The 15214-nt window shown below is 38.5% G+C and overlaps 1 protein-coding gene across 1 annotated transcript in view; it reads left to right on the top strand.

The window, feature by feature from the left end:
- The window catches only part of EIF4G3 (eukaryotic translation initiation factor 4 gamma 3), a 361657-nt gene that overhangs the window by 48423 nt on the left and 298020 nt on the right, over window positions 1-15214 (top strand). The window lies entirely within an intron of this gene.

Raw genomic sequence — 15214 nt, 5'->3', positions numbered from 1 at the left:
TTAGTTTGTTCTCTGTAGTTGAGTCCGTTTCTTGGTTTGCCCCCCTCTTGCTCTTTTTATTGTATCACCTCTTTTAAAAAGCTGTTCTTTATATCTCATAAGCTCCATATGCATAAGTCAGATTTGATCTTTTATATATTAGCATTTTAATGGGTACACAGTTATTGAAAAATCAGTGGCTTTAAGTGGATATATAATTAAATTTGCCTCTTGTTCATATTTATAGTAGTGATGTTGCTTTTTTGGTAATGTCTTTTACTTTGGATGTAGACTTGTTTTTTTCACCTGGAGGAGTTGAAACAGTTAATTGATATGGAGGTAATTTTAGATCTAATTGGTATTAAAGAAGGACAAAACCAGAAAATACTGTAGTGACAAAAAAATCATAACTGAAATATTAACGTCTCCTCCCTTTTTTGTTTGTTTGTTTATTTAAGTCATCTCTACAGCCAGTGGGGAGCCTGAACTCATGATTGTGAAATCAAGAGTCATATGCTCTTTTGAGTGAGCCAGCCAGGTTCCCCCCTCTCCTTTTTTGGTTAGCAGTTGAGAAAAGGTACACCTTAGCATGTATTTTCACAAAAATGAAGGTCTTTAGTTCAACCTATTATTAATTAATTCATTATATTAAAGGTTTTTATTTGTTTATTTTAGAAATAGAGAAAGCACATACGTGTGCACGTCCAGGTGGAGGAACAGAGAGGGGTGGGGGAGAAGCAGAGGGAAAGGGACATGCAGACTCCACGCTGAGGCAGAGACCGTGGGGGGGCTTGATCCCACAACCCCAAGATCATGACCCAAGCCAAAATTAACAGTTGGATGTTAAATTGAGCCACGCAGGTGCCCCTGACCAATTTTAAATGGTTGGTATTAATCTTATCCAGAGAATTCAAAGAATTATACTATTTAAGTATTGAGGAAAATAGTTTGTTGGCTGGCCAAAATGAATGCCACTTGAATTTGAGGAAGAGATATATAATATTTTGAGATATTTGAGAAAGAGAATATGATGTTTTTCCAGTGTCTTAATTGATCCCTAGACCATCAGAAACTTTATGTACCAGAGCATTTCAGTCTTCCAGTAATTGCCTTCACTGTATGCACTTTGTCATCACTGGGATTATACCACTGAGTGGTATTCCTGTTTTTCATGGAAACTGTGGCAGAATTTTACTTAATTATAATCTAGGAAATAAATTTTTTTTCAGAGAAGTTTTTTTTTTCTGTTCAAAATAAAAAATTGTCGGGGCGCCTGGGTGGCACAGCGGTTAAGCATCTGCCTTCGGCTCAGGGCGTGGTCCCAGCGTTATGGGATCAAGCCCCACATCAGGCTCTTCCGCTATGAGCCTGCTTCTTCCTCTCCCACTCCCCCTGCTTGTGTTCCCTCTCTCGCTGGCTGTCTCTATCTCTGTCAAATAAATAAATAAAATCTTAAAAAAAAAAATAAAAAATAAAAAATTGTCTAGTGCAGTGTTGTATGTAAGTGATAAATTACTGAATTCTATCCAGAAACTACTGTTGCACTGTATATTGGCTACCTAAAATTTATGGAGCTTCTGTTTTGATGGGAAATGGCATATATGGATTTTTTTTTTTTTTTTAAGTAGGCTCCACACCCAGTGTGGAGCTGAACAAGGGTCTTGAACTCATGACCCTGAGATCAAGACTTGAGCTGAGATCAAGAGTCCAAGGCTTAACTGACTGAGACACCCAGGGGCCCCCACCTAAATTTTTTTTTTTTTTTTTTTAAGATTTTATTTATTTACTTGACAGAGATAGAGACAGCCAGCGAGAGAGGAAACACAAGCAGGGGGAGTGGGAGAGGAAGAAGCAGGCTCCTAGCAGAAGAGCCTGATGTGGGGCTCGATCCCATAACGCCGGGATCACGCCCTGAGCCAAAGGCAGACGCTTAACCGCTGTGCCACCCAGGCGCCCCCCACCTAAAATTTAAGTTAAAAAAAAAAAATTGTCCAGAGCATTTTGTTTCCACCACTTTTTTTTTTTTTTTAAATCTTTGGTGCCAGTAAGTTTTAAGCCAATTTTTGGCCTAAATGCTCTGATCTATTTCAATTTAGGTGCTAAAGGCATCAAGTTTTTCTTTTTTGATTGATTCCTTTTTTTTTTCCCCCAAGTGTCTTGTCGTACATTATTTATCATTATTATTTATTTAACCACTGGCTCAGAATCATTGTAGACTAGGGCAGATAAAAAGTTTGCAAATCTTTTGAGACTCAATAGATGTTTTACAATCTTCAAATATTTTGATAATTCACTGTTAAGAGAGAATGAGGAGGGTCACGAAGACATCTCAGAAAAAGCCTGGTATCAAATGAAACAGCAGTTTCTAGAGGGTTTTATTTTTAATTGGGATTAGATTATATGACTCTTAAATTCTATTTCCAACTCTACAGTTTTGCCTTCACACGTGGTTTTGGCTTGTAAATTTCTAGCCTACAAATTCATCATGATTTAAGTCTTGCCTGAGTCTGAAACTCAGCATTGCTACTGGTATAAGTGCAATTACACATTATTCACATGTGTAATGCAAACTGGCAGACTAAACCCCCAGCTGATGTGTTAAATGCACTGGAAAGAAGTTTTTCACACATTTAATTCGTGTTATTTTCTTACATGAAAGCGTTCAGTAGCATTGGCCTGGACTGTAGTAATTGGATCACAGTTGAACTTGAGTTAGTCCATACTAAAAAAAAAAAAATCTTTTGTTTGACCTGGCAGGAAATTTGTCCTGTATCTGTATGCTAACTGCCTTAAGTATTAAAACATTATGTATGTGAAAGCATATTAAATAATGAGATGTTTATTTGAAAAGCATCAAGTTTACATTTGTGACTAAATTCCAACTAACTTCTGACATTCACAAAAAAAAAGTCCTCCTTCTCTCACCCTATTCTTCAGTACTGGTAATGAATCAACAGAAAAAGAAGTTACATGGTTTGAATTAGTCACTTAGATTTTGGTCTTCCAATATATAGGGAAATAGAAATTATTTGATGTCTTAAAAATGTTCTCATGATTTTGTTTTCATCTGGCAAATAAAATTTATTGTTTGGCATAAAGCAGTTTTCGTATAGTATAGTGGAAGAAATGCGTTACTCAGAGCTTACCTAAACTCCTTTATCTTTTCGAATTGAAATATAGCTTTGTTTAAGCTTCTCTCCGGTCCTTAAGTCCATTATTTATAAATACATGAATTCATTACAGGGGGAAACAGGGGGGTGGCCACATGGCTTCTTTGGAATTGGAGCTCAGGTGACCTGGGTTGAATCTCTGCCCTGACTCTTACTAGCTGTGTGACTGTGGGAAAGACACCAAATGTCTGTGTTGCTCAGCGTCCTAATCTTTAAAATGAGCTTAATAGCAATTACTTCACAAGTTGTTTTGAGCCTTAAATGACAAGTAGCATGTACATGCTTAGCATGGAGCCCAACTTGGAGGGAGTGCTTAGTAGTGTCTTTCTGTTGTTGTTGTGTTTAATTTTCTCATTCTTCCTCCAATGCTCTGCCATTGCTGAGAGCCTCTTTTCTCCAAAGTGGCAACTTTCTCCTTACCTTCAGCATCCCCCTTCATCCCAGGAGCAGATTGAAGTGGAGGAATTAGCCTTTGGTTTTATAGCATAGGTACATGTTCTTACTGAGCTTCAAATTTTTGAATGTGAAACTTTATCCCCACCCCCCTTTTTATGCTTCTCACCTGACTCCTCAGTGGGGCGTTGAAGTAGGACTTTGAAGTTGTAGAATAGTTTTCAGTGGTCACCTGAGTATTTAGGATATCTAGGAGATCCTTTGGGGGTATCCAACTAGAACACTCCTGTCATTACTCATCTGTGTGACAAGTTAATGGATGGACCTAATAGTTTGTAAATTCTACTTAGCTTATTGTGTCTTCTCTCTTACGTACTGGGAAACATGTGAGGGAAGTGAAATAGGATTCTTTTAAGGTAAACAAACTTAAATATATACATTAATAACAAATTATGTTATTTAGGTGTTTTGTGCATTTAGTCAGTAAATACAGTTGACCTTAGAAAAGGGAAACTTGAAGGTAAGAGTAGTCATAAAATACTTTGTTGGAGAGAAAGGATTTACATTTGGTCCTGAGGACTACTTAGGACTTGTGGAGGAGCTAGGTGATGAAAGTGAGGCGAAGGTGTAGGAGGGGAAATGAATACGGCATATTTAGAGAGCTTTGAAGGAATAATAAAACCCCCAAAGCTAACATTTATTGAGCACTGAGTCTATGCCAGCTACTGTGTAGGGGATTGACTCATTTAATCTTAACAGCAACTCCATTTTACATATGGGGTTTAGAAACGTGGCCATACTTGGCCATAATGCTGCCTCCTAAGTTTGTTATAATGGAAGAATTGTGTTTGTGCATAGATGAAGTTTATTTGTTGCTGTGTAACCATTCCAAAACAATTGTTAGTGAACATCATCATAATTTTCACATACTGAAAACAACGGTGTAGAAAAGCAAGAAATGTATATAAACAGAACCACAGAAGACCCCCATGTTTCTTTCCAGTTGGTATCTGCTCCCACTGACCTACTTCTAATAGCATAGCTTATTTTTTGTTAGTTTTTGAAATTTGTGTGAATCTAATCACACACAGTTTTCTTTTTTGTGTCTGGTTTCTTTTACTCAGCATTGTTTGTGAGATTCATACCAGTTGTATATCATTGTAGTTCAGTCATTCTCATTGCTGTGATTTTTTTTTTTAAAGATTATTTAATTGAACTCTAAAAGCAAAGTTGAAAGATTTTTTTTTAGCACAATAGAATACAAATGGAATTAAACTTAAAATTTTTTTAAAGATTTATTATATGAGAATGTGCATGAGTGGGGAGAGGGGCAGAGGGAGAGGGAGAAGCAGACTTTTAAAGAAGCATTGAAAGTATGTATAAGGTTCTAAGCTTAATAACAAAAATGATTCATGGCTACTAAAGAATATACTGTTTTAAAGGGCAAGTTAGTTGACATCTGAAATATCAATCTTCTGAAAAAATTTTTTAAAAGATTTTATTTATTAGAGAGAGAGCATGTGCAAATGTGAGCAGGGGGAGGAGCAGAGGGAGAAGGATAAGCAGATTCCGTGCTGAGCTCAGAGCTCCACTTGGGGCTGTATCCCACAACCCTGTGATCACAAGCCCAGCCGAAATCAAGAGTCTGAGGCTTTAACTGACTGAGCCACCCAGTTTCCCGGAAATATCAACCTTTAAAATACTCCAGGTGGGGTGCCTGGGTGGCTCGATCAGTTAAGCATCTGACACAGGCTCAGGTCATAATCTCAGGGTCCTGGGATCCGTGATTCAGGCTCCCCACCCAGCAGGGAGTCTGCTTATCTGTCTCCCTCTGCCCCTCCCTCCTGCTCATGCATGCCGTCTCTCTTTCTCAAATAAAATATTAAAAAAAAAAAAAATTTCAGTCATGTATTTGTGGTCAGTATCCACACGTAGGTTTTCTTTCTCATTTTTCCTTGGAAAAAACAGCATTAAAGAATTTTATGAAGAAAAATACTGTATGTTTGCACTTACATGTGGAATCTAAAACAAAAACAAAACCCCAAAACAAAACTCATAAAGAGAAGAGATTGGTGGTTGTCAGGGGTGGGGGGTGGGCAGAATGCATGAAGGGAGTCAGAAGGCATAGATTTACAGTTATAAAATAAATAAGTTGTGCAGATGTACTGTATACCATGGCAACTATAGTTACTAATACTGTATTGCATATTTGAAAGTTACTAAGAGAGTAGATCTTAAAAGTTCTCATCATAAGAAAAACTATTGTGATGGATATGAATTAGACTTAACCATGGTGATCATTTTGCAGTATACACAAATGTCCAAATCATTGTGTTTTACATGTGAAGCTATTATAATGTTGTATGTCAATTATACCGTAAGTTAAAAAATGAATTTTTTGAAGGTGGAAGATGGAGAACTTTTTGGAGGAGTACAGGAGAATAAGTAGGTTCAGTGATGATCTGAGCTGAGGTGGAAAATCTTGGAGTGAGATTGAAATTAACTTCATCCTAAGCCAGACAAAGAATACCAAAATGTTCATTTTTTGTATGTTATGAATGAATGATTCTTTTTTTTAAAGATTTATTTATTTACTTTAGAGAGTGAGCGTAGGGTGGGGGGAGGGGCAGAGAGAGAGGGAGAGAATCCCAAGCATACTCTGTGCTGTGCTCGGAGCCATATGTGGGCTCGATCCCAAGATCCTGAGATCACGAGGAGAGCTGAAACTAAGAGTTAGTTGCTTAACCTACTGAGCCATCCAGGTGCCCCATGAACGAATGATTCTTAATTAGCCTGGTTTAGGTTCCACAGAATCACATATTTAAAAAGTGTATTTTTTTTTCCACTGCAGATGTTTGTGGGTGGTGTCAAGATTAATGGAGTTGATGCCTTTTTTGATCTTTGCTAAAAAAATGAGAAATGAGAGTAACCACAGATGGAGGCACACACACCCTTATTATTAATTATTATGAGTTTGAAAATGCGTGTGACTGGGAAATCAATGATAAGAGAGCACAGCAAAGGAAACTTCGCAGTATCTCCTCCTCCTGTTTTCTATGTTAGGACATTTTCCATATATGTAAAGCCTTTTAGTTTCATGTGGGTAGTTCTTCCTGTGTTTCTCATCAGTACAGATTATTTCACTGTCTTAGCTAAGAAGAGCAAAGCAGTGGAAATGTAAGATGTAAGATATAAGGATGTAAAATTCTACCTTGTTCTTCATTCTTCCTGTTCTTCATGAAACTATTTCTACGTTTGTGTCTTCACTCAACTTCATTTGGAAGTTGTCTTTTCTTTTACAGATATCCCTGTCATTTTCTTTTTGGTCCTATTTCCATTCCCTCTCGCATCTCTCAAGGTTCCTACTCCATTACTTACCCTGGCCGCATTCTCTGTCAAGTGCACGTACTTTTTTTTTTTAAGATAGTATTTATTTATTTGAGCGAGAGAGAGGGCGAGCAGACTCCCTGCTTGGAGCATGGAGCCTGACATGGGGCTCCAACCCAGGACCCCGAGATCATGACCAGAGCTGAAGTCAGATGCTTAACTGACTGAGCCAACTAGGTGCCCTTCACGTGTGTTCTTGACTTTGTTGCTGAATCCTTCCCTTGTGCCCATAACTTGTTCAGAACTTTTCTTTATCAACTGTACTTTTTTGAGCTGCTGCTAGTTGAAAAGTGTTTTGGCTAAGTTTCTTTGAATACTTCAGTGTTTGTTCTGTTTTGTTTTGTTTTTAAGTACAAAATTGCTGAAAGATTGTTCTTTACTTGCTGTTTCCGTGTTCTTCATCACTCATTCAAAAACATTAACTCTGTACCATTTGGCTTCTGCTCTTGTTTTATGTCAGTTGTTCGTAACCTCACCTGCACATTGGAATTAGTTAGAAAGAGTTAAAAACCTGAATATCACTTCAAGATTTAGTTCTGATTTTGTTCTAGAGTATGGCCTGAGCATTAGGATTTTCATTTTATTTATTTATTTATTTTTAAAGATTTTATTTATTCATTTGAGAGAGAGACAGAGCACAAGCAGGGGGAAAGGCAGAGGGAGAAGCAGATGCCCCACTGAGCTGGGAGCCCGACACAGGGCTTGATCCCAGGACCTGGAGATCATGACCCGAGCCAAAGGCAGATGCTTAACCATCTGAGCCACCCAGGCAGCCAGTATTGGGATTTTTTTTTATTAAAGATTTCATTTATTTATTTGTCAGAGAGATAGTACAAGCAGGGGGAGTGGCAGCCAAAGCAGGCAGAGGAAGAAGCAGGCTCCCTGCTGAGCAAGGAGTCCAATGCAGGACTGGATCCCAGGACCCTGGGATCATGACCTGAGCCGAAGGCAGACACCTAACCGACTGAGCTACCCAGGCGTCCCACCATATTGGGATTTTTAGAAGCTGTACTGATGATTCTAATGCGTAGCCAAGGTTGAGAACCAGTACCTTGATTCAGATCACAGGACATCAAATTGATTCCCTTAACAAGTTAATTCTTAGAGCCTGAATGAGTGTATTCTTGGGACTTCCTCTACTGGGAAGAAGCGTTCTGTGCTTCTCTTCAGCCTCAGGTGAGAAAAGAGTTAATGATTTGAAGGTCTTTTCACACCAGTGGCTCTTTTCTTATATTCTCTGTATTCCACAAGATAGCTGGTTAGGTGATTGTCTGTTCTTCCAACCCAGCTGTCCTAGGGGCAAGTCCCAAGGTCTTGGGCCAGTGGGAGTAGGAAGCCCATTTTATTCTTGGGCAAAAGCTGAATTCTGTAGTCTAGCTTTTATTAGTAGTAAAGCTGACATTTTTATTTCTCTCTGACAGTTCTTTTTCTCTTTCAAGGGGTAGAAAGATGATCACATTGGTTCCCTCATCTCAAAACATGCTGCTTTGTCATCCCTTCTAACTTCTTTGGGTTTAACGTAGTCACCAGCAGAACTTGGGACCTTTGGAGTCTAGGTCAGGGTTTGTCTTGCAGGGCTTATTGTTTAGAGGAGAGGGAACAAAAATGGCCTGCCACATGCATAGGGACACCATGTCTTATCCACTAATGTGAAAAAATGGCAGTAGTGTCCATTCTGTGGGCTAAGACAGGTATGTGGGAGGAAGAGAGCATGATCCCTTGTCCAGTTTTTCAGATTTGGTCTTTGGCTCTTGTTTTGTTCCATATAATTCTCCAAGGTTTATCTGCTCCTATAACTTTAAACCTTATCTTTAAGATGATAAAAATCCATACTGTTTCTTCACCTGGACCTTTGCCTGAATACCTGCTGCATGTTTTCTCTTAGATCATTCTGTAATTAGTTCATGCTCGGTAGGGAGATAGTGTTCGGTCATAAACATCAGCAAACCTAGATTATAATCTTAACTTTGCCATCGACTTACTTTGTGGCCTTGTTTGGTGACTTTCCCGAGCTTCACTTTTTTCATCTGTGGAAGAATGTGGGTAGAATTGGGAGTCTTTTCTAGCTTCGCCATCCTATGACTTTCTGATCTTTTGTGGACCTTGTGTTTATTTGCACTACCCATGCCAGTCAGAATAAATCATCTTAGAATATACCAGGTACATTCTTGTCTCTGTGTTTGTGTTTTCTTTACTTAGAAAGCCTCTTGGGGCGCCTGGGTGGCACAGCGGTTAAGCGTCTGCCTTCGGCTCAGGGCGTGATCCCGGCGTTATGGGATCGAGCCCCACATCAGGCTCCTCCACTGGGAGCCTGCTTCTTCCTCTCCCACTCCCCCTGCTTGTGTTCCCTCTCTCGCTGGCTGTCTCTATCTCTGTCGAATAAATAAAATAAAATCTTAAAAAAAAAAAAAAAAAGAAAGCCTCTTGGTCTTTTACTTCTTAGTCTTAACCTTCCTGTACAATCCATTTCAGTCTTTTCTTCCTTGTGGATGGTTCCTGATCATTGTAGGGCACAAATATTTCTTTGTTTTCTGAAGTCCTATACAGTCACTGACATTACTGATTGGCATTCCTCAGAAAACATCTTGAATGGTTGTTATACATAATTTAACCAAATCATAAGCTGTTTGAGGATGAGACTGTGTTTTGTAGTATAATGCGCTGCATTATGTACATTTATTAATGTACATTTATTAATTCCCCTTTACCCTTTTATATTCTAGTTGCCTAGTATATGCTTTGTCCATAATAGCCATTCACTATTACGGCTTTATAGATTGGTTTGTAGTCACCCTTCCTAACAGTTAGAATGGATATCTATCACATTTCAATATGAGATTGAGATTTGATAGCCTATAAAGGGAAAAGCCTGTTTTTTTTCAAAGTGTATTTAGTGTGAATATTAGTGCAGATTACATTGTGAATTTGTTCATAACATTTAACGAAACCATCCACTCCCCTCTTTCTTTCAAAACTTTTGCTTTACAGTTTTTAATTTGTTTTGTTTTTGAGTATATGAAGTTATTAAAGCCTTAGGATGAAAATGTTATTACCAGGATTTTAACTGGTTTTATATAAACTCCAAGAGGGTGGGGACTTTGTTGTTAACCACTCTGTCCTTTGTTGTTAATCACTCTATTCCTAAAAATGTCTGGCATGAAGTAAATATTTGTTGAATGAACGAGCGAGTGAATGAATGTGACTAAATCTTAACTGAAAGTATTTATATTCTCTGTAGCCCTGCATTGCATTTGAGCTGAAGAATGTAACGTTTTATTGTATCTGTTTCTTTTGTGTGGGAAGACCAGATGAGCAGTGGGTTTCAAACCACACTCAAAATTTGGCTTGTGTCTCTTTTTCAGATGGTGTGGTGTATAAGACTGAAGGTCAGATAGGATAGGCTGGGATGGTGATCCCAGTGAGGTTGTCAGTTAAAGGGTTTGGCAAAAAGTAGGATCAATGGTATAAGGCCAAAATAGTGGGAGGAGTGTCCTAGAAATTAGGAATGCTGAGAACATACAGTGGGGTGGACAGATGGTAGGTGGTCTGGAGGAGCTTTGGAGATGAGGTGTGGATAACCTGCAGTGATTCTTTTCCTGGGCTCCATAACAGACTTGAATGTTCAGGTCAGGATCTGTCAAAGGAGTAACATTTTTCTTTTTAAAAATTTTAGAGACACAGTTAGAGTATACACCAACAAGAAGGAAATACTAATAAAAAGGAATATGTCTCCTGCTGTTTGACCCTAAGTGTTTCAAACTTGAAGATTTTACTTTTATCTTCTAGCTATATATACACTCCTAAGGAACAAAATAATTTTGTATGGTTTTTCTGCCTCTGTGTGTGTGTGTGTGTGTGTATGTGTGTGTGTGTGTGTGTGTATGTAATACATATGTGTATTTTTTATTTTAAATTTTTATTATTTTAAAGATTTTATTTATTTGAGAGAGATACAGTGAGAGAGAGCACGAGCAGGGAGTAGAGGGAGAAGCCTACTCCCCACTGAGCAGGGAGCCTGATGCGGGACTCTATCCCAGGACACTGGGATCATGACCTGAGATGAAGGCAGATGCTTAACCAACTGAGCCACTCAGGCGCCCTTATATGTATTTTTTTTAAAAAGTATTTTAGAGATGGAGAGTGTGAGTGCACATGCATGAGCCAGGGGAGGGGCAGAGGGAGAGGGAGAGAAATCCTCAAGGAGATTCCCTGCTGAGTGTGGAGCCTGATGCATGTATTGATTTTAGGACCCTGAGATCATAGATGGAGTTGAAATCAAGAGCTGGGCACTCCCCCCAACCAATTGAGGCACCCAGGCACCCCAGATTTGTGAGTAGTTTTAAATTTTTCTATTTTACAAAGTTTTGGTAATATGCTTATAATCTGAAAATCATAAAAGAATCAGTGGCCGCTTATTTTTCTTGGGTAACTTTTTTTTTATAGATTTTATTTATATGAGAGAGACAGAGCATGAGTAGGGGTGAGTCGGGTAGAGGGAGAAGCAGACTTCTTGCTGAGCAGGGAGCCTGATGCGAGGCTCAATTCCAGGACCCCGAGATCATGACCTGAGCCAAATCAGACACTTAACCACTGAGCCACCCATGTGCCCCTAGTGCATATATTTTAATTGGCTCCATTGTGTGAAATTATATGTTAAAAATGGTCTTCACATATGGAAAATTAGACCACATGGTGCTGTTAGTTAACACTTGGTACATTTATTTTCTCTATTTTATAACTTTTCTCTCATGTAATAGTTATTACGTTTTCATTATTGTGAATGACCCATGTTTAGGAATTTCATTCTCCTTTCTTAAACCTATGGTGATTGGACATTTTAGATTAATTTAGAAGCAGTTTTTAAGAATTGTTAAAAATGATAGTATATGTTTGTGTGTAGAAAATTTGTGGAAAGATGCATTAGAAACTTGACTGTGGTTACCTGTAGGAGAAAAAGACTAGGTGTTGGAAGGTACTTTTTACCTTAGATCCATCTGTTCTGGTACTTTCTACGTTATATCCTCTGCACTATTTGCAGTCTGTTTTTTTTTTTTTTTTTTTAAGATTTTATTTATTTATCTGACAGAGAGAGAGACAGCCAGCGAGAGAGGGAACACAAGCAGGGGGGGTGGGAGAGGAAGAAGCAGGCTCCCAGAGGAAGAGCCCGATGTGGGGCTCGATCCCACAACGCCGGGATCACGCCCTGAGCCGAAGGCAGACGCTTAACCGCTGTGCCACCCAGGCGCCCCCTGCAGTCTGTTTTTTTTAAGGATGATCAAGTGCTCTTATAAAAACTAGTTAATAGCTCAAGAGATCTGTAGACTTACAGACTATGGTTATATCTGTAGTTCTGTCTTATTTTCAAAATAAATAATGTTTACTCCTTCCTTTTATTTACCAAATAAATTTAGCTGGTGTTCTTTGTTTTTAAAATACATTTTTAATTCTTGCTGAATACCATTTCATTTCAGAAGTCAGTATGGTTTCCAGAAAATTGTTTAGAGGCCTTTTGGAACCAGTAGAAGATTTATTCATTTGGAAATTATGACCCAGTAAAAATGAGGTTGCAGACTATATATGAATTTGCCTTTTTTATTCTCCACTGTCTGTGTAAAGGACATTTAGCTGTGTGACCTTCAGCATGTTACTTAACTTCTGAGGCTATCTCCCTCCCCCCTTCGTTATTAGACATTTATTTTTGTAAGATTATCTCCCAGGACTTTTCCAAATCTCTGATTCTACAGTTTGCTACTCATTTCAACTCAAAAGACAGAATTCAATGATTCTTAAAGTAGTGTTACAAGCAAAATTTCTATTTAACAAAAATCTGCATAACTTTCAGAATAAATGTTAATTATTAAAATACATTTGCAATCTGATTTGTCTCATGGGAATGCTAAACTAGAGCTGCTGAAAGTCATCCATATGCATATATCAAACCTTGAGTCATGGAGGGGGATTTTGAAATGAGAATTTCCAGCACTGAAGACATACTAACTTTGTGTGTATTTTAAGCAAATCAACATTTTCATTTTTAATCTTAATACTGGAAAATGAGCCTTTTCTTTGTTCAGAACCTCAAAAGAAGTGGTGTCTTATGCCAATTGTAGCTTCATAGAAATTATACAATGGGTTATCAGTAAAATTTAATTAGACTATGACAGCTTCTTTCACTAACTTGCCTTTTGTTCTTTAAGGTATAGCAGTGAAGAAAATGCTTATGGTCCACACCCTGGGGGTTTACTGTTTTCATAGTAAGTAGAGTAAGCAGAGTACACTGAAACTGACTTGTGAGGTACCTGTTGTGAACCTTGAACTGTTGTCTTTGTTAGAGAACCTCTGCTGGTTATTTGGTTTTTCGAAAAACATTGAGCGAAAAAATGAAATGTCTTTCTTAATTTAAACTTTTCTGAATACTCTTCACGCTAAAGGGGAGGAGATTATTATTGCTGGATTCCAAATTGGAAGCCAAAATACTTTATTTCCTCTGTGGTTTTCTGAATGAACTAGATTGAAATTGTCAGTGTGAAATAGAAATCCAGGTCCTAGAATTTTGTTCGGTAGTGAAGTAAGATGTAGTATAATCAGGGCACATGAGTGCTTTTTTGCTGGTGTGTATTAATAGACAAAGACTGGGTAGCTGCATGCTTGGGAGCTTTTCTGTGCTTTTACAGTCTTCATCCTTATTGTAGCCAGGCAGCTGAGGAGACATCCCCTAAAGAGGCAGAACTCCCATCCTCCCTCTTTTGCCTTTTTTTTTTTTTAAACTATATACTGGGACATTCAATGGTCTTACACTGACCAGAAAGACAAAGAGTGCTTTCATACTCTGGGGAGTTTAGCCCTAGCCGGTGTGCTGGGCCTTTGTTAGGGCTTGCACTAGGCCTTTCTCTTTCACCACCCCCACCCCCCAGTCTCATTGTTCATACTTTGCAGCAGCAACAGGATCAATTTTAGAATTTTACCTCCTTACTTAAAAATAAACAGTTGCAAAAGCAAAATCCAGTATCTTGTAATGAAAAATGTAAAGAAAAGTAAAGTTTCATTTCCTCTGGTGGTTTTTTGGTAAAGAATATGCCATTACTGCTTACGTGCCACCGTGCAAGACTTGATCTTGTTGACGTTATTCTTTGTCATTTAAAAAGTCAAAATAAACTTTCATTTTTGTATGGCTGTGTCTCATCTAACTCATTGATTTTATTTAAATTCAATTAGCCAACATATAGTACATCATTAGTTTCAGATGTAGAGTTCAGTAATTCATCAGTTGTGTGTAACACTCAGTGCCCATCACATCACGTGCCCTCCTTAATGCCTATCACTCAGTTACCCCATCCCCCCACTCACCTCCCCTCCAGCACCATCTAAGTCATTGTTGATGCTTGATATTCATTCATGAAATAAAAACAAGAATCTTTTTCACCTCCTGAGTGGCTCAGTCGGTTAAGTGACTGTCTTCGGCTCAGGTCATGATCCCGGGGTCCTGGGATCAAGCCCCACCCATATCGGGCTCCCTGCTCTGGGGTGGGGTGGGTGTCTGCTTTTCCCTCTCCCTCTGCCGCTCCTCCTGCCTGTGCTCTCCTGCTGTCTGTCAAATAAATAAAATCTTAAAAAAAAATCTTTTTTTACCAATGTCTTATGATTTTTAAATTACTCAGTGTTTTATATTTTATTAGATAATATGGACTTTTTTTTAAGATAATATGAACAGTTAAATGGAGTGCCTCTTGTCCCAGTTGACAGGAAGAGGGTAATAGTGTTGCCTTTGTCCTACATTTTGATTATATAGAAGTAAACCATCAATATGAAATAAGGAAAAGTTATTTCTTAAAATTTTTATTTATTTATTTATTTATTTATTTATTTATTTATTAAGTAGGCTTCACACCCAGCATGGAGCTTGAGGTGGGGTTTGAACTCACAACCCTGAGATCAAGACCTGAGCTGAGATCAAGGGTTGAATGCGTAACTGAATGAGCCACCCGGGTGCACCCCTCCCTTAAAAAAAAAAAAAAAAAGGATTTATTTATTTATTTGAGAGAGCTAGACCATGGGGGAGGGGCAGAGGGAGAGGAAGAGAGAAACTTAAGGAGACTCTCGCTGAGCAACTCGGGGCTCCATCTGACAACCCTGAGATCACAACCTGAGCTGAAACCAAGAGTTGGATGCTTAACCGACTGGGCCACCCAGGTGTCCACCCCCCATTTTAAAAAATGTTTTATTTTTTAAGTAATCTCTACACCCAGTGTAGGGGCTTGATCACACAAGATCAAGAGTTGCATGCT

The sequence above is a fragment of the Ursus maritimus genome, unplaced genomic scaffold (genome assembly GCF_017311325.1).
Source record: "Ursus maritimus isolate PB19 unplaced genomic scaffold, ASM1731132v1 scaffold_32, whole genome shotgun sequence".
NCBI lineage: Eukaryota > Metazoa > Chordata > Mammalia > Carnivora > Ursidae > Ursus > Ursus maritimus.
Note: the sequence above shows the minus strand (reverse complement) of the source record. Positions and strands in the feature narration are given on the sequence as shown.